The sequence below is a fragment of the Lagenorhynchus albirostris genome, chromosome 4, assembly GCF_949774975.1.
Source record: "Lagenorhynchus albirostris chromosome 4, mLagAlb1.1, whole genome shotgun sequence".
NCBI lineage: Eukaryota > Metazoa > Chordata > Mammalia > Artiodactyla > Delphinidae > Lagenorhynchus > Lagenorhynchus albirostris.
In genome coordinates this window covers 77,003,530-77,030,244 of record NC_083098.1, presented here as the reverse complement: position 1 = coordinate 77,030,244, position 26,715 = coordinate 77,003,530, and the positions used below count along the sequence as shown (strand labels likewise).

At 39.2% G+C, this 26,715-nt stretch overlaps 1 protein-coding gene and 1 long non-coding RNA gene across 3 annotated transcripts in view; one reads left to right on the top strand and one right to left on the bottom strand.

Moving 5' to 3' along the window:
- Positions 1-23,462, bottom strand: part of FRYL (FRY like transcription coactivator) — a 249,383-nt gene extending 225,921 nt beyond the window's left edge. Inside the window, exon 1 of the mRNA XM_060148216.1 lies at positions 23,303-23,462. The gene's annotated coding sequence lies outside the window, so the exon portion shown is untranslated. The remainder of the gene's footprint in view (positions 1-23,302) is intronic.
- LOC132519862 (uncharacterized) lies at positions 22,284-24,231 on the top strand. Of its 2 annotated transcripts, none has more exons than XR_009540335.1 (2): positions 22,284-22,487; positions 23,488-24,231. It is a non-coding gene; the product is annotated as an uncharacterized LOC132519862 (long non-coding RNA). The 2 variants fall into 2 exon arrangements; XR_009540336.1 differs by having other exon boundaries at positions 22,478-22,609.
- Positions 24,232-26,715: the final 2,484 nt, after the last annotated feature.

The window sequence follows — 26,715 nt, the reverse complement described above, 5'->3', positions numbered from 1 at the left end:
AGAAAGCACCAGGCCCTTTACAAAAATTAACTTAAAAGGTATCATAAACCTAAATTTAAAATGCAAAACTATAAAACTCTTAATAGATAACATTAGTACAAACATAGATGACCTTGAGTATGGCAATGATGTTTTAGATATAACACCATAAGCACAATCCATGACAGAACTAATAAGGATATTGATAAGCTGGACTTCATTCAAATTAAAAACTTCTGCTCTGCAAAAGACAGTATCAAGAGAATAAGAAGACAAGCTACAGACTGGGAGAAAATATTGATATTTGCAAAACACACGTCTAATAAAGGGTTGTTTAAAAAAAAACATACAAAGAACTCTTAAAACTCAACAAAAAGAAAAGAACCGGATTTAAAAATGGACCAACTCCCGGGCTTCCCTGGTGGCACAGTGGTTAAGAATCCTCCTGCCAATGCAGGGGACACAGGTCCTAGCCCTGGCCCAGGAAGATCCCACATGCCGTAGAGCAACTAAGCCCGTGCGCCACAACTACTGAGCCTGCGCTCTAGAGCCCACAAGCTACAACTACTGAAGCCCACGTGCCTAGAGCCTGTGCTCCACAACAAGAGAAGCCACTGCAATGAGAAGCCCGCGCACCACAACGAAGAGTAGCCCCCGCTCACTGCAACTAAAGAAAAGCCCGCATGCAGCAATGAAGACCCAACGCAGCCAAAAATAAATAAAATAAATTTTAAAAAATAAATAAAATAGGGCTTCCCTGGTGGCGCAGTGGTTGAGAATCTGGCTACCAATGTAGGGGACACGGGTTCAAGCCCTGGTCTGGGAAGATCCCACATGCCGCGGAGCAACTGGGCCCGTGAGCCACAGCTACTGAGCCTGCGCGTCTGGAGCTTGTGTTCCGCAACATGAGAGGCCGCGACAATGAGAGGCCCATGCACCGCAATGAAGAGTGGCCCCCGCTCGCCACAACTAGAGAAAGCCCTCACACAGAAATGAAGACCCAACACAGCCTAAATAAATAAATAAATTAATTAATTAATTAAATAAATAAAATAAAAATTATCCAACTCCCAACAGTGCACCCTAAGGGGACTCAGGATGGGAAAGAACAGGATACTGGCCCTAGACAGCTAAGGTGCATATCAAAGGAATGATTTCAATGAGCCCAGACTCTAGCATCTTCCCATACAGAGAAAAGTGCTAAGTCACAGGTATAGAAAGCAAACTTATGATTACCAGGGGGGAAAGTGGGGGTGTGTCGGGGGGGGGATAGATTGGGAGATTGGGATTGACATCTACATACTACCACATATAAAATAGATAACTAATAAGGACCCACTGCATAGCACAGGGAACTCTTCTCAATACTCTGTAATGATCTATATGGAAAAAGAATCTAAAAAAGAGTGGATATATGTATACGTATAACTGACACACTTTGCTGTACAGCAGAAACTAATGCAACATTGTAAATCAACTATACTCTAATAAAAATTTAAAAAAATTTTTTTTAAAAATGGGCCAAAGACCTTAACAGACATCTCACCAGAAAAGATATTCAGATAGCAAATAAGCATAGAAAAGATGTTCCACAGCATATATCATGAGGGAAATGCAAATTTAAACAACAGTGAGATACCACTGCACACCTATTAGAATAGCCAATTCCAGAACAATGACGATACCAACTGCTGGAGAGGATGTAGAGGAAGAAGAACTCTGATACACTGCTGGTAAAAATGCAAAGCGACACAGTCACTTTGGAAAACAGTTGGCAGTTTCTTACAAAACTAAACATACTTTTTACCTTACGACTCAGCAGCTGGTGCTTTTTGGTATTCACCCAAGTTGAAACCATGTCCATGCAAAAACCTGCACATGGACGTTTACAGCAGCTTTATTCATAATTGCCAACCAAGATGTCCTCCAGTAGGTGAATGGATAAACTGTGGTACATCCAAACAGTGGAATATTATTCAGCACTAAAAAGAAATGAACTATCAAGCCATGAGAGGACATGAAGAAATGTTAAATGCATAATGCTAAAGTGAAGGAAGCCAATCTGAAAAAGCTACATATTGTACATACTGACATTCTGGAAAAGACAAAACTATGGTGACAGTAAAAAAAAAAAAAAAAAATCAGTGGTTGCCGGGGAGGGGTGGGAGGATGATTAGGCAGAGCACAGAGGATTTTTAGGGCAGGGAAAATACTCTGTGTGATACTATAATGGTGGATATATGTCATTACACATGTGTCCAAACCCTACAATGTACAATACCAAAAGTGAGCCATAATGTAAACTATGGACTTTAGGTGATTGTGATGTGTCAGTGTAGACTCATCAGTGGTAACAAATACACCACCCTGATGGGGGATGTTGTTAATATGAGAAGCTATGCATGAATGGGAGAAGGGCTCTATGGGAAATCTCTGTACTTTCCTCTCAATTTGGCTGTGAACCTAAAACTGCTCTCTGAAAAAAAGTCTTTATAAAGTCTACAGGGACTTCCCTGGTGGTGCAGTGGTTAAGAATCCGCCTGCCGATACAGGGGACACGGGTTCGAGCCCTGGTCCGGGAAGATCCCACGTACAGTGGAGCAACTAAGCCCATGCGCCACAACTACTGAGCCTGCGCTCTAGAGCCCACGAGCCACAACTACTGAAGCCCGCGAACCTAAAGCCTGTGCTCCACAATAAGAGAAGCCACCACAATGAGAAGCCCACGCACCGCAACAAAGAGTAGCCCCTGCTCGCCACAACTAGAAAAAGCCTGTGCGCAGCAACAAAGACCCAATGCAGCCATAAATAAATAAATTTATAAAAAGTAAAAAAATAAAGTCTATTAAAAAGGCTTTTTTTAATTAAAAAAAAAAACCTTGTCTTATGTGATCTGACTCTAATTACAATTATTTCTACAAGTCTTAAAAATTACGTTTTCTGCTTTGGTTGACATTAAAACAAAAATAGTTTGAAAATTTTAAAATGACATATGTATTGCTATATCAAAGACAATGCCACAATTTTGACTTATTATAAACCAGTCTTCCCATTAAAATTAACTTTTGAAAATAAAAAGCTCAATTTTTCAAGCAAATATTTGGATTTTATTCTTGGGTGTGGCATATAATTTTACACAAAAACAAAATCTTGACTTTATAGAAATCTTTGCAGAGACTGGTTTTATATGGCCTGTGATGGAAATCAATTTACAATACAGTAAGTTGTATAAAATTTTTGAAGCGTGTGTTTATAGGCATTTTTCATGTAAGAGGTCCATAGCTTTCATTAGATTCTCAAAGGGGGCCATCATTCAGACAAGATTGAGAATGGCAAGTTTTTAGGTATCAGTTAAACCAAGACATTCACCCACTAATTAACACTGAGGCTTCTACTATGATTAATCATGAAACCCTCTCTGACCTCCATCCTGTATCTGTTCCCCCTTCCAAGAACATAAAAGGAAAATAATTTATTGTCACCCAAGTATTTAGGGAAGTACTAGGGAACACCGTAAGAGTTCATTAGTATATGAAAGAGGACGATCAGAAGTCAATTAAATCACCCCAATAATCATTTTTTTAAAGGATACATTCACATATGGTTAATGGGATCCTGCAAAATAATTGGGCTACACGCATCAAGACATTAAAATGGCCATAACCTCTACGTTAATAAAGGGGAATTTACAAAAAAGATATAATCTAAAATCAGGCTTAAAAAACTATATGCAGAAAGATGCTTAACTGCATACAGTTAAGAACACAGGCTCCAGAGCCAGCTTGCAAGGACTCACTTATGAGCTAAGCAGCATGAAGCAAGTCTCTTAACCTCTGTTTCCACGCTTATTTTTAAAAGGGATAATAAAAGTACCTATTTCAAGAGGGTTTCATGAAGTGTAAATGAATATATGTCAAATGCTCAGCGTACAATAAGCCCTCTGTAATTGTGTGCGCACTTAAACCTACTGAGCTTCAACCATGTGTCAGGCACCGTCCTAGGCAGCTGAGATACATCAATGAACAAAAGAAAAGAATCCTGCCCTTCTTAGAGCTTACATGCTAATAAGGGAAGACAATAGACAACAGAAATAATAAGTAAATTATGAGGCATAAAAAGATGAGAGAAGCTATGGGGGGAAGAAAGGAAAAAGAAAAAGTAGAGAAGAATCACAGACTGGCAATTTTTAAATAGTCAGTACATCTCATTAAAAAGGTGACATTTAAACAAAGATCTGAAAACTCAGCCAGGTAGCTATCAGGAGTAAGCACATTCCAGCCATGGGAAGAGCAATCACAAAGGCCCTAAGGCGGGAACATGGCTGGTACATTAGAGCAAGAACAAGGATGATTAGAGCAGATGAGTAAGCGAAAGAGTAATAGGAAAAAAGGATTAGAGAGGTAACGAGGGACCAACTCAGGTAAGGCCTGTAGGCAGCTGTGCTCTGGGGAGGCACTGCACGGTTTGCAGAAGAGTAACATGACTGTCATACATTTAGAAGGATTGCTCTGGCTACTGTGCTGAGAACAGAGTACAGTGGAGAAGCACTGATGCCACTACGAGGCTATTTGTGACTGAAGTGTTAGCAAAACCCTTGTCTTTGAGCCTGAGAAATTGCTCTTGGATTCTGTTCATCTTCTAGCTCTGTTCCCCTGGAAACCATACAGGCAGAATGTCAGCTGTGTTACCAGGCAACGTCGCTTATGGTAAAAATTACTATTGGTAAGTTGCTTCAGACCAAGAGAAACAATAAATACCTGGTGAGTGGCTGTAACTGTGGGCTTCCCTTACTATGGTGACTCCTATAATTCGGCACATACCTTGTAGGGATCCTGGAAGCTATGCTCATGGGTAGTTACACAAGATAATGGCTCTTGTGGAACATGGGGCTCCTAAGCAAAGTTAGTTACATATCCATCATGTGAGCCTCATCACTCTTACTTAAGCTTCACTTGGAAGAGGGGAGAGGCACAGAGAATGGTTCCGGCTGTTCTCTTTGTAGACAGCTACAAGGACTCCTACCAAAGAGAGTATCTGATTCTTCTCCACTGGTAAGCTGTGTTTCCTGTCCCATATCCTCTTAAGTAAATCTGATGTCAAATGTGGCCTATGGCAATCCAAACATCTGTCTTGTTGAACCCTAAGAAAATTCCCTGGGTAGCCACTGCTCTGTTGTGGTAATCCAGGCAAGAAATGTCAGTGACTTGGACCAGGATGGTAGTGGTGTCAATAGGAAACAGTAGTAAGATTGCAAATATAATTTGAAGAGGGAGCTTTTAGGATCTTCTAATGAATAGGATGTGGGATGTCCATATTCTATGCGCATACAATAAAGTTAGGGATAACGGCAAGATTTTTTGGCCTGAGCAACTGGAAAGATGGAGCAAAAAAACTGGGGTTGGGGAGCACTGGAGATCAGGAATTCAATTTTAAACAATTTTTGAGTTGAGGGTCATTCATCATCTTGCTTTCTTCTCAATGACCCAAAATAGCTGCAGCAGCTCCATGTATCATAAGCCCACGTGACCACATCCAAAAGAAGGGGTGTGCCTTCATAAATTGAAGGAAACCAGACTCCCACAGGACTTCCTTTATATGTCACCATGCCTGAACCAATCACTGGCAAGGAGGATGAAACTAACACTATTGACTTTAGGCTGCTTTACAAACTGCCCCCTTTGGGTTGGGGAGGAGCCCGTGAAGCAGGTGAACCCTAAATACCTGAACAAAACTAGTCTTAAGAAAGAGAAGAATGACTAACAGGTGCAATGTCTGTCAAAGGTATTGTCAAGGCCTTTGAATGAACCATCCACACTGATGTTAACATCACCCAGAATAAAAGAAGGTCAGTAATAAAGTACAGGTATAAAATAAAACAGGGAGCCAGGTAATGAATAATGAATGAATAAAAAACAAGTAACCTACCCTCTGTTCCATGAAAGAGACACCTGGACAAATCCTGTGACATTTCATAGGCAAAAATTATTCTAAATGATTTGAGGAAGAAAACAATTAAGAATCTGACTAAAATCAAACTCTCAATTGTAGAAGACAGAGCAATGTCTCCAAAACTTCCAGAATTAAGTAATTTTGACCTAGATTTTTACATCCAAATGATCAATCAAGCGAGAAGGCAGAATAAAGACAGTTTCAGACATGTAAGAACGTTACTTGAGGGCGTTCTTTAGCAAGCAAGAATGAAAACCAGTAAAGTGGATGTGAGAACACAGGAAACAGCGGAAATGATCCAAGAGTGAAATGAAAAAGAAATCCCAGAATGGCAGGTGTACAGCAGGACTAAACTATAGTTCATCCTGTTAATACAGAAAATTAGTGAACTCCATGAAAGGAAGAAAGGAATGGATTCTGTTCCAAAGACAGAATAACTAAGAAGCTGGTTTCACGACAGGAATGCATGTGTTTCTTTTCTTAACAGAAAAAAAAAAAAAAAAAAGATATGCAACAGAAAGCTCCAGCAGAATGCTGTCTACCTACAGCTTTTCCTTCCTTATTCCTTGCAAAAGGAATCTAATCTTTTTTTTTTCTTTTCTTCTTTCTTCTTTTTTCTAAGGTAACAGGGGAGAAGCACAGGATTAGGGAAGGCAGACTCTTGCCCAGACCCATGGGATAAATCACTACAGGTCTAAACAAGCCCTGGAAATCCTATTCTCCTTTGCCAGCAGCTGGCCTGAGCAACAGAGGTGAACGAGCAACTCAGTTTAAGCCAATGAGACTTACAGGAAAGTCATCTGGGGAGCTTCTTGAAAGACTTTCCTCCAAGATAAAAAGAGAGATCTGATGGTGGGAAGGAAGATTTGCCATAAAGAGCATTACTGGGCAACTGGTGAATTTGAACATGGACTGTATATTAGATAATAGTACTGTGTTGTGGTAGACATAGAAATCTACCACTCACATTCAAAAGACTCACTACCAGGAGTGAGGAGTGTGGTTAAGCTGTTAGTTTCATCAGAGTTAGCTTCAGCCTTCAAGAGAGGGTCTCGATAGTCTCTGGACAGCTCCCAGCCCATAAATGAAAAACGCAAGTCACAGGCCAAGCAATTTCTACCCAACATGGAACTCCCCTAATGGACAGTCTTAACTCCAGAGGCACTCCTTGTGCTGGCACACGGGGTGTCATCACAGTCTGACAGCTCCACCTGCCCAATCCTGCTTCCTTCTTTCACTTTTGTAAATACAATCCTAATTCTGGCTCAGCATCTGCTCCCCAGAGATCTCAACCTGTGACAATTACATTTCCTGAATTTAATCATTGTTCCATGATCACACCTTTCCTTATGGGATATGTGATGAAGTATTTAAGGGTAAAGAATCATGATCTCTGCAACTTTCTCTCAAAAGATTCACCAAAATAAGGATAACTGGATCTAGATTTATAGAAGCAAAAGATAAAGGAAAAAGCAAATATAGCAAAATGTTTGTAACTGATGAATCCAGGTGAAAGTTAGACAGTTCATATTACTATTCTCACAACTTTTTTATGTTTTAAAATTTTTCAAAAATATATTTTAAAAGGGGGAAGATCCAAAAAAAAAAAAAGAAGCACTCATCCTATCCCCTTCCTCCTGCCTTTTAGTAAGTGAAAAAAAGATGCTTGGAGTTACAGCAGCCACTGGCAATAAGAGAAAAGTCAGAACCACCAGATATGTCACCTGTGGGTGGATATTCTGTAAAATGCTGCCAAAAACAACCAAAATGATACATCAGGAAAAACAAAAAAGCTATTCAAGGAAGTAATGGTTCAAGTGTGAAAACATATACATATGACATGATTTTGAGCAACTGATAGATTATAGGGAAAGAGAATCCATTCGTCTTTGATACTAGGAACATCATCCTTCTATTGGCATGGGATCATGACACTGGTGTGGAGAGAAGGAAATGTAACCATAAACTCACTACTCCATTCTGCAATTAGTATTTGCATGGTAATTAAAAGATGTATGACCGATACAAAAACAAAGCACCAAAGATTTCATTAAGGTTACAGAACAGAATGTAAATGTTTACAACCTTGTAAGGATAAAAGGTACAGCTGATAGAAGTTGAGAGACAGAATGGGGGAGGGCAAAAGGCAAAAGGAAAAGCAGTGAAAGAGTAGGATTTCAATTTTTAATTCCCATAAGACTAGAAATCGCTAAACATATTCCACTTGACTCATTTTTTAAGTTTTTATTGATAATTCACTTAGCATAAAATTCAATTTACTCATCATTTTTAATTAGGATATTTGCCTTTTTATTATTGAGTTGTTAAGAGTTCTTTATACATCCTAGATACAAGACTTGCAAATATTTTCTCCCATTTTGTGGGTTGTCTTTTCACTTTCTTGATGGTATCCTTTGAGGCACTAATGTTTTTAATTTTGATGAAGTCCAATTTACCTATCTTTTGTTGCTTGTGCTTTTAGTGTCATATCCAAGAAGGCTTTGCCTAAGCCAGGTCACTAAGATTTATTCATATTTTCTTGGAAGAATGTTATAATTTTAGCTGTTATTTAGATCTGTGATCCACTTTTAGTTAATTTTTGTGCATGGTGTGAGGAAAGGGTTCAAATTCATTTTGCACGGGGATCTCCAGATGCCTCAACACTGCTGAAAAAAGCTGTTCTTTCCCTATTGAATTATCTTGGTACCTTTGTCAAATTTTTTAAAAAATTCATTGATTGGGCTTCCCTGGTGGCGCAGTGGTTGGGAGTCCGCCTGCCAATGCAGGGGACGCGGGTTCGTGCCCCGGTCGGGAGGATCCTGCGTGCCGCGGAGCGGCTGGGCCCGTGAGCCGAGCCTGCGCGTCTGGAGCCTTGTGCTCCGCAGCGGGGGAGGCCACAGTAGTGAGAGGCCCGCGTACCGCCAAAAAAAAAAAAAAAATTGATTGATCATAGGGTTTATTTCTGGACTCTCAATACTATCCAACTGATTTATATGTACTGACACTTTTTTTAAATTAAGCTAAAATCCACATGATATAAAATTAACCTTTTTAAGTGTACAAATCAATGGCATTTAGTATATTCACAATGTTTTGCAATCAACACCTCTACCTAGTTCCAAAACATTTTCATCACCCCCAAAGGAAACCCATACCCATCAAGCAGTCACTGCCCATTCCCCATGCCCCTGGCAGCCACTAAACTGATGTATGTCTCTACGGATTTACCTGTCCTAGATATTTCATATCAGTGGACTCATACAATATGTGATCATTTGTGTCCAGCTTCATTCACTAATCATAACGTTTGAGGTTCATGCACTTTGAAGCATTTATCAGTACTTCATTTTTATGGTTGAATAATATTCCATTGTACACATATACCACATTTTGGTTATCCATTCATCAGTTGATTACATTTGGGTTGTTTCTACCTTTTAGCTAAAGTTAACTGCTATGTAAGCACCGCCATGAACATTCATTACACATATCTCTTTGAATACCTGTTTTCAATTATTTTGGGTAAGTACGCAGGAACAGAACATGTGGGTCATATCATAGTTTTCGGTTTAACTGTTTGTGGTCAAACTGTTTTCCACAGTAGCTGTACCATCATAAACTCCTACCAACAATGTACAAGCGTTCCGATTTCTCCACATCCTCGCCAACACTTGTTATTTTCTGTTTTCTAACTCGTCAAACGCCACATCCAGAACTCAACACAGTACTCCAGGTATAATCTGGACAGTACAGAATAAAGTAAGACTGATACCTTTCCACTTCTGAACCTCCTCCCCCAGTAGTCCAGATGACGATTCTATGAAGCCTTTCTTATAGTTGCAGTACATTTTATATCTATATTGAGTTTATCAGAGTAATTAAAATACCTAAGTTGTTTGTACTCAACCACATTTCCCTCACCCCTATAATTACGCAGCTGTTTTCTGAACTCATATACAGGACTTCACATCAAGCTCCATTAAGTTATCACGTTAGCCTTAGCCCACCATTTCAGTCAGAAATATTATTTTCAAAAGTCAACCCTAAAAAATTCATTTCATCCAAAAATTTGATAAGCATGGTATCAATGTTTTCATTCACATCATTACAAAAATATGGACAGTGATTTTCAGCATGTCACTAGAAATTTTTTCTAGCTGTCATCAATTCATTATTAATTTTTAGAGGTGCTACTCAACCAGTCACATTTCTACCTAATTTTATGGCCATCCAGCCCACAGCCTCCCCCTGTCAACAGAGAGAAATCTTATGTTTGGCTGAAATCCAGTTATACTGTACCTTCTCCATTCTCTTGACCCACAGTCCAATAATCCTATCTAAAGAGTAAGGTTAGTCTAACATAATTATCTTTAGCAAGCCCATGTAATACCTTTCCTTCAAAAATGTAATCATGGTCAATGTTTTTAGCACTTATAACACGATGAACTCAGATTAGATCATACTAGGTTTCCAATCATATTTTGAGATTTAAACATTAAAATACAATGAAAAAACAATATGTATCACTCAAGGCAATATGTATCACTCAGGCAACACAGGGAATACAGATTATCTCAGGTGTTATACTTCACATTATCAAGACAAATGTCATCAATTTACTGTAGTTTGCATTTACACGTTTTTAAAATTCTACAAGAGTCTCTCCTCCACCATAAAACGTTCAATAGGAAAAATATATTTCTCCCATGTGTTCACAAAAAATAAAATAATAAAAATAATAATTAAACTAGCAAACTTTAAGTTTTGTGTTTCTAATAACATAGATTATTTTGTTGGAACCAATTTCCCCAATACCTTTAAGAGCATATTCCTAGCTCAAAAATCTCTTTTACAAAGCCTTCAGAGATTGTTCCAGTCTAAAACAGCTGCTCTCTCCTTTGCTCTTTCATGATACCTACTACTATCCCTACCACTCACTTTGGCACTCAGTCATCTGATGCTTGGTAGTTATTGTTGTTAACTGTTTGATTATTATCTACAATAGGGTCTTGCCACATTCTTTTCTAACTTCATCATGACCAGCATAGAAAAGGTAAGCACTCGAATCCTTTTATTAATTTATATTGCATATACTATAAACCTATAAAGAATTAAAGTGAAATTGATAAATCTGAAGACAGTTTAGGATCTCCTGGTTCTTCTCTTTCTGAAAAGGGAAAACCAGGTACAGAGAAAGAGCTGTTGAAATAGACGAGGGTAAAATTCGCAGGCTGTTAAGAATGTTTACTCCTAAAATGTATTAAGCACTGTATCAGTTTGCTATTGTTGCAATTACAAATTACCATAAATTTAGTGGTAACGAATATATGTCTTACAGTTCCGGAAGTCAGAAGTCCAAAACAGGTCTCACGGGGATAAAATCAAAGTGTCAGTAGAGCTGCATTCCTGTCTGGAAACTCTAAGGAGAATCCATTTTCTTGCCTTTACTGGTTTATAGAAGCTGCCCACATTCCTTGGCTCACGGCCGCCTTCCATCTTCAGTGCCAGCAACGCCCGGTCAATTCCTTCCCATGATGCCATCTCTCTAGTTCTGACTCTGCTGCCTCCTGCTTCTTCTTTTAAAGGCCCTTGTGATTACATTAGGCCCACCTGTTTCTAAAGCCCTCATAACTCTATTTGTGTGTGTCTGGGGGGCGGGGAGAGAGTAAAGGGAAATGTACAAAAAGTAAGGCTTTTCTTGCCCCTACATCAACTAAAACCATCTCTCCTTTCATCACTTTATATTAGGGATCCCTGTGCATGATTTTGTTTAAACAAAAGGTTTTTAAATCTCTACAAACCATGCTACATTCCACTTAGGCTTTGGCATATGAAGAGAGGTCATTAGTTAAGAAACAAAGCTAAAACTATGTGAAAATGTGACATATCGGATGTGAAAATCCAACACATTTATGTGTCTCTGAATCATCTCTTACCTATTTTAAATGAATTACAGAGTTTAAGCTTGTAGATTCCTTCCCCATTTGTACAATTTTAGGCTCTAGAGTTGAACATATAAATTATTTTTATAACTATTTCAAGCATTCAAATAAATCCCCCAAGATGTAATATACTGGATTGCAGATATCAACAGTTTACTATGTCTTGACATGTACAACACATTATTTTTCAGGAAAACATCAGCCATATGGGAACATATCTTCTTAAAAAAAAAAAAACTATTCGGGTGATATAATTGACTTCCAGGTGTCTCTTCTCATCTAATAATGACCTCTTATGATGTTCCTTGGCCCCTCCCTAAACACTTGGGTAACAATAATTTTCTTTTTATGTCCTGAAAAAAGTCTACAGATACAGGATGGAGATCAGGGAAGGGATCTGTGACTGACGGCAGAAACCTTGGTGTTAAATGTTTGGCAAATGTCTTGACTGAACTTATACCTTTAGAGCAGCCGTTTTTAATCTTTCCTGGGTCGTGGCCTCTGTTTTGAGAATCTGATGAACCTACAGACTTCTCACTAGAAAAACGCACTTGAACACACACTCAAAATTTTTAATATAACTTATTTTATTGTATTTTAAATTGACTGCCATTACAGACCATATAAAACCAGTCTTTGCAAAGATATCTGTATGTCTCAATTTTTGGTTTTATGCCAAAATTTGTTACACCCAGGAATAAAATTCAAAGTATGCAATAAAACAAACCAAACTTTAATTATTTTCAACAAATAGAAACCAAAGTACTGCTGGCTGCTGGCTGGAGTGCCTCTGATACCAAAGCACAGTTCTAGGAGAAAATCTACTTCTTTCACAGAATTCTCCAGGGAGAGCTGGGGAAAGCACAGGTGTAAGAGAGAAAGCTCAGGTCCAGACAGTAAGAGAATAATGTTGACTGAATTTAATGAGTGTTCCCCAAAACAGTAACATTTTATACTTGTATATATTTATTTAAAAAAAGGAAAAATATGGTTTCAAAAATTGTGAGACATTAAGAATAAAATTTAAATATTTGGGGAAAATATCATACCAGACCTGCTATGTTCCTACTACTTAGTCATGCAAAATGTATTAAGTTCAAAGTAGAGTAAATGCAAGCCTCAAAAGAAGGGTTCTCAAGCCAATAAGGTAAAAAGAAAATACTAGAAGGTAGTACATATGTGTTATCTTAAATTTGAAATTTGAGGTTTACTAACATTCAATGTCTCAGACTGACACCAGCACCTGCTCTTGGTCCTGCATCAGGCTGCTTCCATCTTATGGCATTTACGTGAACTATGCTGGACGCCACAGATTGGCGTACTTGACCTCGCGCCTACCGGATAAGCAATTAGAAAGGAGCCTTTTTAGTTATCTGGGGGGCAAGCACAGCTGTGGAAATATGAGATTTCTCTACAGCATAATTCCAGAGTCCATCCCCCAGCTTCTTGGGTGACGAGAAGTGGGGCGGCAGGAACACCAGCAGCAGAGGTGTCTTGATCTGACTTCCTAATCCAAGGTTGCAAGTTGGGGTCTGTCCTGCAGTTTTCAGAGTATCTAGAGGCAAATGCAGCAGTAGCAGAGGTGGCACGAGGTCTGGATTCCAGCAGGGCTCCCAAGGTGGCCTCTGAGCTGCCCTGGTGAGTTACCTCTGGATTGACCCCCTAAAACCTGCTGTTAGGCCCTTCTGACAATTCTGTAAGCACCTAATACCTTGTATGAAATCTCTTCTAGCTTAAGATACTCAAGGGTTTCTGTTTGTGACGCTGACTACACCCACAGTACTGCAGTAGATAAAAGTCTCCTAAGGGAGAGGCAGCAGTTTCACACCCTGGAGGGGTTGTTTGTGATGTCCTCACCTGTTCACTTTCAGCAGATCACAACATGCTGCAGCCCGCATGGGCCCAAGTAAGTAGATCTGCAGATCTCAGGAGAATTATGATATCACTCATGGATGGATTTTTAAGATTTTTGCAAAGAAAGTCAGATTAAACATAATACTAATAAGCAAAATACAAGCAAGCAACAAGAAAATGGGAGAGCTGACAACTGCCTGTTACCAATACCAGTGCTTTACCAAAAGCTGTAAGGTAAAAATGTGATTATCTTGTAAAACATAATCTATAAAACTTTTTAGAAGAAAACACAGGGAAAAAAAGTCTTTGAGACCTAGGACTAGGTGAACAGTCCATAGATATGACACCAAAAGAACAATCATAAAAGAAAAAACAATGATTAAATGCACTACATGAAAATTTAAAACTTTCTTGCCTCTGTAAAAAATCCCTGTTAAGAGGATGAAAAGACAAGCTGTGGATGGGAAGAAAATTTGTGCCAATCACATATCTAACAAAAGACTTATATCTAGAATATATAAAGAACTCTCAAAACGCAACAATGAAAACCCAATTTGCTCATTAGGGAAACAATTTGCCCACTAGGGAAAGGCAAATTGAAACTACAATGAGCTATCACTACACAACTATTAAAATGACTAAAATTTTTTAAAAACAGTGAACAAAACCAAATTCTGCCAAGCATGTAGAGAAGCTGGCTCTTTCATACATTGCTGTTGGGAATATATAGCCAGTCTGGAAGATAGTCTGGCCATTTCTTGTAAAACTAAACATACACTTACAATACAACCCAGCAATTACACTCTTGGGCACTTATACCAGAGAAATGAAAACTTATGTTCACACAAAAACCTATATACAAATGTGCATAGTAGCTTTATTTGTAACAGCCAAAAGCTGGAAACAACTCCTATGCTCTTCAACAGGTGAAGAGTTAGCATACTGTGTACTGTTGTACATCCATACACTGAACCCTACTCAGCACTAAAAAGAAATGAACTACTGATACATACAACAGCTCGGATGGTTCTCTAGGGCATTGGGTTGGGTGAACAAAGTCCATCTCAAAAGGTTACATACAGTATGATTCCATTCATGTAACATTCTCAAAATGACACAATTATAGAGATGGGGAACAAATTACAGGTTGCCAGTAAGTAGGGGTGAGGAGGGTGGGGAGGGTGGGGAAGGAGGAGACCTTGAGCTGCGTGAGGGAGTTCTTGGCAGTGATGGAACAGTACTGTATCTTGATTGTGGTGGTGGTTAAATGAATCCAGACATGAAATGTTATCAAATTGCATAGAACTATACACACACATACACATGAATGAATGCATTAAAAAACATGAAATCTGAATATGGCTACTTAACAGTACTGTACCAATGTTAGTTCCCTGGTTTAATGTTGTTATAAATATGTTGTGTTATATAAGATATTACAACTGAGGGACACTGAATGAAGGTTACACAGGACTCCTTGTACTATTTTTGCAACTTGCCATGAATTTATAATTATTTCAAAATAAAAAGTTTTTTTAAGTGAAGACATTCAATCATACTTATTTTTAAAATTACTAAGATTTTAGGTGGAATCAAAAACATGGAAATAATACATTTTAAATTGTTCTAAAATATTTTTCATCTTTATCTCATTATTTTTGTTAATGTCTTTTTATGTGCATAATATTATAGTACATAGTTTACAACAAACATACACATATCGGGAATGCAGATACATTTTTTTATGCTGCTGGAGTGTGACATAAAACTTTTGCAGACCTCTGTTACAGAGGCTACAATAATCTAAGACTCTATCTTTTACATTTTTTACTTGGGCAAGCATATGCCAGAACAGGAAAAACATGGAATTGAGAATCAAAAAGAACTCAATTTTTATCCATAGTTTAAACAAGTCACAATCTCATCCTCGTCTACAAAATGGAGGAGTCATATTAGATCATTCCCAAGAACAGTCCAGCTCTTAAATATTATGACTCCATGAGTTCTACAACAGGAAAAAGTGAAATAACCATAAAGAAATGTATGACTAAAACTCTAACCAGTATTCACTGAAACTATACTATGGATTCAGTATTGCCAGGAATATTAAATACAATACACAGCCTAAGTTACCATCAACATAAACACAGAAAAGTGCATCTACAAAGACAATTTTACCTCAAAGAAAATAGATTAGCAAAAGATCCTGTTTAAATATAAATATCAAGATAACAGGCACATGTGGCTATTTTATATGCAACCTCACAGTTCTTTAAAGCCTCTAATTTCTGCTCATGGTATTGTATTAGGTTCTGAATTGCAGCAAACAATATACCAATGCATACAGGTATCCTGGTATTCAAGCTGTGGGTTGGGTTCTCACACGAAGTAGACTACCAAGACATCCAGAAAAGAATTATTTTCCATCCACTTAATTATTCTCCATTCACTTGAGTTAGACTTAATAAGACAGAATTTTAAGAGATCCATTATTCAGGGGAAGTTAAATATACCACCCTGTTATACCACCTTTTACTTCTAAGCAGTAAAAACCAACACAACAAGGTCCTAGCACTAAAGCTCCATGCACAGGAAGTTCTTCAGTTTCTCACCCAGAACCTTCTATCATTTTTATCCACCATTCAACAAGTGGTTATGGGTTGTAGTCTCATATCACACAGAAAATACCAAATCAGAAAGGTGAGTAAACTACAGGTGAGTGTAATGAGAGCAAACAAAGAGATACAGTTAACAATAAAGTAATAAGCAAATCTACTCCCCAAAACCAAACATGCTTTAGAAAGGAATGGTTTCACCAACAAATGAACAAAATATGGTGGTATGTATATTGCTGACTGAGGAGACTAATGGATGGAGATTCTGCAAATACACTGTGATGAGTTCACTGACACCCAAGACACATGAATGGAACCACCAAAGTAATATTTTTTTTTACTAGTATTTATAGACAGCACTATCCATCTTAAATTTTTTTTAATGGAGAAGAAAACTGAAAATCACATTTAAATTATCTTTCCAGCATTCTTTAGTATTGAACTAAATTACATCACATCTGAATATTACCATGAAATATAGACACACCCAAAAAAAAGAAAAAAAAAACGACACACAAAAGAGGACAAAACAAAACAAGGAGTCCTGAGAAGTTGAAATACGTTGAAATTCATTCAGGCAACAAGGCGTATCTGTGAATGTTTTACAGCCTAAAAAAATGAAGCTGCACTGCAGTAAATGAACAAACTAATATCCCCTTCTTCAATTCCCAGATGCCCTTTAAAAAACACTACCACCACCACTTCAACCTCTCTGAAGTATGGTTGTTCTAAAATAGAAATGTATCTCACAACTGCTGTCACCCAACAGCAACATTCAGTTGGTAAAAACTTTATGTTGACATTTCCTAAAAGTTCAAGAATGCAGTGGCATCAAAGTGTCTTAGGTTTGATCAAAAATGGTCATTCAAAATAATCTTAAAAAAAAAAAGATCAGAAGCCTGTAAAACTACAATCAATGGAGATACAGAAAATTCTCAAAACTAAATTGCATCCTTTTACTTTAAAAGATAGTACATATAAAGAACTTATTACTTAGTAAGCACTCAATAATTGTAGCTGCTAGTATTACTATGAGACAGAAAATAAGGACTAGAGAGCTGATGAAAATATGATCATAGTGGTCAGGCAACCAATATACACTTATTAAGTGCCTACATGGTCTCAGCACTGTGCAGGGGCAATACAAGTTCATCACAATCAACTTACGCAGCACTATCTCTGATCAAATAAATGACAAGTTGCGCAATATATTCTGAACCAATAAGGTAAACATCAAGTTACATTCAGCAATGATTAGAACTTACCAAGTACTTTCAACTTCTTTCGAAGTACCGTCCTTTATTTAAGTCCAGTATACAGAACTTGAGACAAATTAATTACTTGTAGAGAGTCACCAAATGATTAAATAAACATAAAAGTGTCACCAAAATGAGTCTTTTTCTTTCTTTCTTTCAAAATGAGTCATGATTTTTATAGGGGGAAAAAAATCTCTTTTCCCATTTCTCTCCAGGCTTAGGTAGAATAAGGATTTAGATTAATTCCCTCTTAAAGAAAATCTTTCTAAACTTCGAGGGTCATGAAAAGACCCTCTCTACTCCTAGGATTTATGCGCATTAGAGGGACGGATTTACACAGGAATGCACATTTATTAAAATGTTATCTTTCATTTATATGAAATGTCCAGAATAGCAAATGTATAGAGATGGAATGTAGATTAGCAGTTGCCTAGGGCTGAGGAGGGAGGTAAGGAAGGTGATGGGGTGATGAAAAAGTTCTAAAACTGGTTGTGAGAGGTGTACAACTCCGGAATATACTAAAAACCATTGACTTGTACACTTTAAATAGGTGAATTGTATGGCATGTAAATTATATCTCAATTAAGCTGTCATTTAAAACTTTTAACTCTTCTCAAAACTCGACAAATCACACTTGCTGCATTATGGTCAAACTCCATAGGATGTATCCTTGGTCAGATATTCTTCCTAGCCTGGTTGACTCCCATCACTGACAATTCTACAAGGCCCCTTTCTCAACAGTCTGATTCTTTCCCCACCAATACAAAGATCGAGCAACAGAACAGGCTTGCAGGGAAAGGAGGTAGTCCATTTTGTAAAAGTTAGAAATACTTCACACTATATTTTAATACAAGTGATTTTTCAAAACAATTATTTTCATAACATAAAAAAATCCTGATAAAGCTATCTATTTATTATAGCATTTTGAGTTTAAAAGAATGTGTTACTACTCTATCAGTAAACTGTGAATTACCTACTAGGATACAGATACAGTGTCATAATGGTGGTCTATGAAATGGACGATCCTTGTAGGGTATAAGGAAAGACACATCAACATCTGCAGAATTTCTGAAATATTCTGCCTCACAGGAATAGCAGTGCTTGAAATTAAAAAAAAAAAATTCTACAGCTCACAGATTTACTTTAACAGGACCCCAACCCACCTCCTATGGAATACCAGGTTTGTTTGTTAGGATACTTTGAAAGAAGCTATACAGAACAACAAACAAGGGTGAATAATAAATCACCTAGAAGTACACATCATGTACGCTACCTTTCATCCACATGTACCGCTCTGTCTATTTAAGGATCCTACTCAGAGGAGCTCATAGCTTGGGGTCCAGACAGACTTCATCATCCTATTCTCAGTGCCTACATGGTGCACAAATTAGGTGTAGTTTTCAATAAAAACTTGCTGAATAAACGGAGATTTCTCACCTGATTAGCCCTGGCTGCTTGCAGCTGGGTTTTCTATTTAGGAACCTTGGGAAAACTTTTTCCCACCTGGGCTGGCTTAAAGAAGCACCCAGAACAACAGAATCTTATCACCTCCTTCATCAGCCTAAATTGTAGCTCTCTTTTTATAATAGCAACATAAGGGTAGAGTAAAACCTCTGCGTGTGAACTGATGAGAAACAAATATCTTCCTACGTTCCTCCAGGGGCTACTGTGAGCAGTGCCAGTTGGCAGTCTCGGAGCAATTTTTAATGCTCTCTAGAGACGAGAAGAATCAAGAAATGAGAAGAGATTAGGCTTACGGTATGTACTCCAAAAACATTTTAGCCTAAAGGTACTTAAAGTGTTCAGGGACACAGGTTTTGACCATTTTTGAAATGATTATGATTCTAATAGTCTATAAATCATAGACTATGTTTTGAACACAAAAATACTGGTGGGAGCCTTGTTTCTCAAGAACAGGTGAAATAACCATAATAACTGAGCCTGGAGAAATTAATAATTATTTATTTTATTATATAAAATAAAAAATAAATAAGTGTATAAAAATTGATTACCTTTCTCCATTCCCAGTAAACATAACTTACTCAAGTATGATAGTTTAAGGCACTCCTATCTGAAGGTAATAAAAAAAAAGGGGGAAAAAAAACCTGGAATTAAAAGTCAAACCATTACCAATAGTTATAATGTGATAGGGGCAATGTTAGAGGGGATATTTAGTTTCTAAATTATACATTTCCTTCATAACAATATTTTACAATGAGCATGTGAAACTGGTGATAAGGAAAAAATTGGTTTTTCCTTTAAACACTCATATACTCTTTCCCCAAACAAAACAATATGAACTTTTTTATTGCTTGTGGTTTTACACTCTACTGGGGTAATAACAACAAACCTGCTCAAGTACTTTAGGCAACAGTAAAAGGGACGGGGTGGGGGGGGGGGGCGGGAAGGCTCCAACTTTTGTTAATGGTTTTTACCAAAATCCACAAGCTAATGAATAAATACACACATAACTATACTGTAAGTCAGAGCATGGCTTGTGCTGTAAAAGGACTTTACAGGAGCAAGAGAAAAGAGCCATCACTTCAGATCAGGAGAACAGGAGAGCTTGCAGACAAGGTGACATTCGAGCTGGGTTATATAGATGATCCCTCTGATGAGGTAACAATAGGTAACAATAGGTGAAATTCAGAGTACATGCTCTGCCCCCCCCCAATATTTTATAGATTAAAAATAGTTCAAGTAGTGAACATACACCCCAAACATACTTTATTTTTTTAATTTTTAAAAAATATATTATAAAATTTGCTGCAATGAAAACTTTCCCACATCACCTAAGTTTCTTCTATCATTCCACTATTCCTTTACCATTTGGGCATGAATCCTGTGTCACTGTTAGTTTGCACCTGTTACTGCAATGGGATACACATTATCTTTTCCCTATGGATGATAATTTTGCATCTTCCCATTAAACTCCATACCTTTGAGAGCAATGACTGTCATCCATTTCTGCTTTACCTTTCCATAAAACTCCTCAAATAAATGGGTACTCAACAGATGCTGACAGATTAAACCTAATTCTAATAATTGGGACAAGAAACAATCACCATCACAAAAGATGTCCGTGGAACAGATATTATAAACAAATCACAGTTTTGTACACAGAACAAAAAGCACCTAGATTAATATATCTTCCCTCAAACACTAAACCAATTGCTATTCTTTGGTGTAACTTGCTCAGAAAGGTGTTTATTTTAAAAAATAAATATATAAGCCTCTCAAGCAGCCTCTATAGAACATTATCGTTTTCTGTCACAAAGACCTAAGTCAACACATTAATTGGGCACTAGAAAAGTACTAGGTGACACAGTGAATCTGCACAGAAATAGAGGACAGTCCTAGTTCCCAGGGATCTCAATGGACAGTTCACAATTCAAGAAATTCCCTGGCAATGTGTATATTTAGGACAATGTGTTTAAAACAATGTGAAAAGCACACAGGAAAAGTATGTTTTCCAGGAAACATAGCATAGATAGTTCAAAGATAATTCTTTCTGAGTGTTTTCTTTACATGCGATCTTTTAAAAGTTCAGGAATTCTCTCCTCTATTGTTTAAATAAGCTGGTAAGTAAACAAAAATAGAAATTTGAAAGCTTGTTTTAATCTTCTACTTTCTATTATGAGATGGAAAAGACGATTATGCCAGCAGGCCTGCCTGACATACTTATCAAAGAAGAGGATCAAAGAGAAGAGGAGGAAGGAGGATATTAGGTGTAACAACGCCAGATACCATCAAGATTACTACGAAAGATCATGTGTTTGTGTGTCTACACTTCCTAAATTCTATAGGAAGAGCCAAGTATCTCTCAAATATTATTACCTGAAATTGGCTTTTAGATTCCCAAGTACAGCTTCTCTGTTGTTACTGCTGAGCCTGTGAACTTATGTTATAATGCTGCACACCACTCATATAATCAATGAACACTTTGGAAAGTTGTTAGTATTGCTTAAAAAAAAAAACCCGCTGGGCCAGAGGTTCCAATAAAATTCACTTTTCTAGAGAAGTAATTTTACAAAATAACTCAGAATGTAAGAAAAGACAGGATGGAATGCTATCTTTGATAATGAGTAGCCAAAAAAAGACTACAGAATAACACACACCGCAGCTTTGTTTATAGGGTTGTAACTTGCACATGCAAGTACTCTACAAAGTACTGCACAAGAAGAAACTGTCAAAAATGAATGTTCATGAGAACATTCCTTTTCTAAATAAGGTCTCTAACAAGGAGGTACTGTTTCTAAATATAATTTCTTTAGCAAGTATTGACAGGTATAGAATAGCAGCAGTGCTCAAGATGGAAAAAAACTTCTTACATTTGTTTCATCAATAGTACAAGTTACTGTTACTAATTATAATGCCTATGGGTTCAGTAGCAGAAATTTACGGAGATATCTGCTGGGCAGAACAGTTACAAAACTAACTTTACTTTTATCAAAAGTTTATTTTTTCCTAATCCTATAGACCCTAGCAACCTGGAGGTTTTTGTTCTGTTTCGTTTTGCAATTTTTTTTCCTTCCAAAAGAAGCTCCGCCAGTAAAGTCGAGGTAATACTTTCCACAGTTCAAAGGTTAAGGCGCATTCGGCTCTACATAGAGCTCTAACTCGTCATCAGCACCGCTCCCTTTTTTTTTTTTTTCTTTTCAAATTATCTTGACCTGAGAGAGGTTAATGCTCCCTTACAATGCAAATCCACGAGATAAGCGATTTTAGGTGCCGAGAAAAGAAACTGGGATGAGAGGAAAACACCGACAGCGATCAAGAACCATTTCGCCGTAGAAATAAGCCTCTCCAGAACGCAAGAAACTAAGGTTTTGTCCAAAGAACCTGCCGCCCGGAAGCCACAACTTCCAGCAATTGGCAAAGAAAAGTTACAAGTAAGAGCTCAGCGCCCAGGGAGTCTGCGCCGGTGCGGAGACTGAGACCTGCAAGGACACTCACTGGCCCCCACAGCCCGCAAGCGCTGGCTGCGGTGTCGGTGGGGCCGATTCCGGCTCGGGTAGGCTCGGGGTCTGGGGGTGCGCGGAAGGCGCGGAGCGGCGCGGGCACGGCGCCCGCGTCCGCACCCCTCCCCACTACCGCGAGCAGTGGGCGGAGAGACGAGAGCAAAGGAAAAGCAGGACAATGCTGGGCCGGGCTGGCGACTCCGCGCGCTCAGCGGGTCCCCAGCGTCCTCCTCGCCTGGGGCCGCCAGCTGCCGAACTAAGTTTGCTCCTCAGCCCTGCCTTCCTAGCCAGGGCAGTGAAGCAGTGACCGCCGACCTCCCTCCGCCTCGCCGCGGCCGCCGCCGCCTTCCTCCCCGCGGGGCGGCTCCCGCGAGTCCACGAGGACGCGGCGCGCGCGAGCGGAATGGGGCGCGCGAGGGAGAGGGGGCGCGCGAGGAAGCAGCGCGCGCGCGGGGAGCCGGGCGCGCGGCGCTCCCCGAGGACCCGCTGCCGCTCCGGCGGGTTTTCGGTTGAGGCGGGGGCTGCGCCGCGGCTAAGTGTCCGTTAGGAGTCTTGGCCCGGGCGGCGCAGCTTGCCAGCCATTCTGGCCCGCCTCCCCCTCGACTCCCATCAGAAAGGCAGCGAGCGAGGGCCGGCGACCTCGTCTCCCGCCAGGGCTGTGGCCGCCAGTCGGCGGGCATCCCGGCGCCTACCCCTGGGGTGGAAGAGAAAGTGAAATGAAGCGCCTTTCCCCAGGCAACACCTACCCGTCCCCAGTCCAAGTGCAGCTGCCTCACTCCTCAGGCGCCGCCGGTCCCCGCCCTCGGGCCCCAGGCTCCGTTCTCTTGACAATGGCGCGTCCCCTTTAAGGAATAATCCGATCGGAACCGATCTGTGGTTAAACCTCCCTCCGACTCTGATTTTAACCGGATTTCTCTCTCTCTCCCCCCAGAGCCCGACGGCCGCCCGGCGGTGCTGCGAGCTCTTCCCACCTCTTCCCCGCCCCGCCCACTCCCTAGCTTTCCTGATTGGCGAGAAACACTACTACAGGAACAGCAGTTGTCGCATCGCACTCGCCAGTCCAGCCGCCGCTCAGAGTTACCCCCACCTTCACCCCGCCCCCTTTCCTGGGTTGGTCCTACCTCTAATCATTCTCCGTCTTCTACTCTATCGTTGCTTTGGAGAACTGGCAGTCAAGGCTCACCCTCCCGCCTCCGGAAAGCGAACTTTATTTTTATTGGTAAAAGGACATCTTCCTGTGCACCTGATTGGGCAAGGAAGGAGTTAGTCTGCACGCCCCTTACCCATTACCGCTCTCTCTCTTTACGGGTTTGAGAAACGGCCGCAAAGTCCTCCCCCCTATTTTGCCTTGTTCTAAGCGCCTTTCCCTTTAAATATTGGTAGGGGTGGTGGACAAACTCACAGCCTGTGTTGGAAAAAGACGGAAAGGGAGAAGAGAAAATTTCAAAATCTTCTCCAGATGAGTAATATATCGGGAACTGGAGCTGGGATACTGCGGAGTCTCATCCTTCGGTCTACTGAATGGAGTGGTTAGAATGAGAATACCTGAAATTCTAGTACTAACTTCTGAGATGTACTCAACAAATTTTCACTCACCGTCCACTCTACTCCTACTGTCGATCCCACTGGCATTTCGCTACTCCAGAGAGCTTTAATAAAAGTATCTGTAAACCTAGAGGTGTCCTTGTTTGTCCCGCATTCATTTAAAAAACCCTTTAAATCGCTTCCATTAAAAGTTCCGTTTAATTTACGTCCTCTGTTATCTCGGGGTTTGTCACGAGAGCTAAATTACTCTTCTGAAAAGATTGAATAGATGCCCACCCACCATGCCAGCCTGCAAAGTTGAAGTCCATCCCCCTTGCTAGAACTGTGCCGGGGGGAGCCCAGGTTGAACCCAAGCGGGCACCAGAAGTCTATTTCTTGAGAGAATGGGGCAGTCTGGCACCGGAAGCTTAACCCTGCCGCGAAACCTCACGCCTGAAAGAGGAGGAATTCTGCTGCAGCCTGGTGTGGTCTGTGTTAGGAGTTCCCCAGTTTCCCGTGGGAACTGCAAGAACCAAAAGTGTCGTACCTACTAAAATTGGGTACTCAAGTCCTTTGGTACCCATCTGTGAATGTTAGGGGTAAATGGTTAAATGTTCTGCTCCTCTTTGCCATTGAACTTCAAGAGACTTTGGACCTCAGGATGTTTAGTGCATTTGCAGTGAGAGCCCAGTGGAAACCAATGATGCCAAGATAGTGACAGGGCTCAGCGGTACCCTGGAAGGGATTTATACCAGAAAAGGGGGAATAAACATCGATAGTCGATAGGACTTTTCCGTGAGTTCAGGGGGAAAATCTCCTGGGGATACCCATAAATATGGAAGAGTGAGAAAAGGGAAACGTTGTAGGTGGTTTAGGTGTTTCTAGTAGGAGATAAGGAAATATCTGGATTATATTTATATGGCCTTCAAGGTATTTTTTTAAAATCAAGATCTAGGCAATGTTTTCAAGTTCTTTGTAAATCACTTCCTTTATGAGGCCAAGATTATTTTGTTACACTAGCACATTGGGCTCATAACTCCAGAAGGCTGTCTACAGTAAGCTCTAGATTCTCTTTGTCACACCTAACCAACCACGTTGAGATCATCACCTTACAAATATAATTTATATTATTTTTTTCTCTATTTCATACTTGCCCACAATAGGATTACCTATTACTTTTTAGCCCATACACCCAGACTCCTGGTACTAATACTGCTATTGGTATTTCACACTGAAGAAGAATTTAGGAAATCTGCAAGCATGGATATGCAGGTCATTCTTAAGAATGTTCAGTATTATTGAACACAGCTGCAGTTCTAACCCTGGAGAAATTGACAATTTGCACTTTTCCTTCAGAAGGACTTTATGTCTCCTACCTTTGTTTTCCATCTCTAAGCCAGACCCCCATTCTTTAAAAAGAAATATTCCCCCAATGTGCCAGTTTGACTAAAGCTTTTCAACATCCTTGTATATAGGATCTTTGTTAAACTCTTTTAAAGGTGAAATTTCACACGTTATGATCACTTATTCTCCCTTTGTTTATATATAAAGGTAAACCATATCAAAGAACTACCAGTTAAGCCAGTAATTCAGTTTTCCTCAGAAAAAAAAATGTTACCATGTATATTGCAAATTCTTTTCAGTTCACCATAGGTTTATATAGTAACTATTATGTGTTGAGTAAACAATAGGGGGGAAATTGATGAATATGACTCTCCAAATTCTACCCATAACTGACACAATTTTACCCCTCACTCAGCATGTAGGTGGATACCATCTATTAATCAGTGATTTTCCATAGTAAAATTAAGAAAAAATCCAGTCAGTAAAAACTGTCAACCAAAATCTTTCCCCAGACCTTTATTAGCATTAACAAGAATGAGACAAATTAAGGCAAAATACATTCACAGTAATTTGTTTTATAAAGAAAACTTCAAAAAATATCTCCTGGGTCTCTCAAGAGGAGGAAGTCCTACACCTTCTATATTTCAATGTGTTCCTTTATAAAATGAGAACTGATATTCATTGAGCAGATCACTGAAAGATCGTCAGTTATCAGTAAAAGGTTCAATTATGTTCAGTATATTCTACTCAGGCAGGAAAAAAAAAGATACTAATATATTTTTTAAAAGATTTCCAATTCTCTCCTACTTAAAACCCTTCGAAGATTCTCCAAGCACATATTGAATATAGTCCAAGCACCTAAGCAAAACATACAAATCACTTTATAATCTGACTCCAGGCTACCTCTCAGATTTATTCTCTGGCCACTCCTTCATTTGACACTTGAAATGGCTGCTCTTTAGATATCAATGATTCTGCTCTTTCAAGCCTCAGTGCTTTGGGGCATGTGGGTCCCTTTGTGTAGAATAGCTTTCCCCCCCATGCTCACCTGGAGGATGCTTCCATCTGTCCATCCAAACCCAAAAGAAGCTTTACTTTTTTTGTGAAGCTTTCTCTGATTGCACCCCCTTCCCTGATTTAATTATTTTTCTACTATATATATATATATATATATAATTCTGATTAGGATGATGCCTGACATAACTGAAAGCTTTCAGTAAATGCATGTCAAATTGACTGAGCAAGGATGAGACAAAAAGGTTAACCTACAATGTGAAAATCTAATTAACCA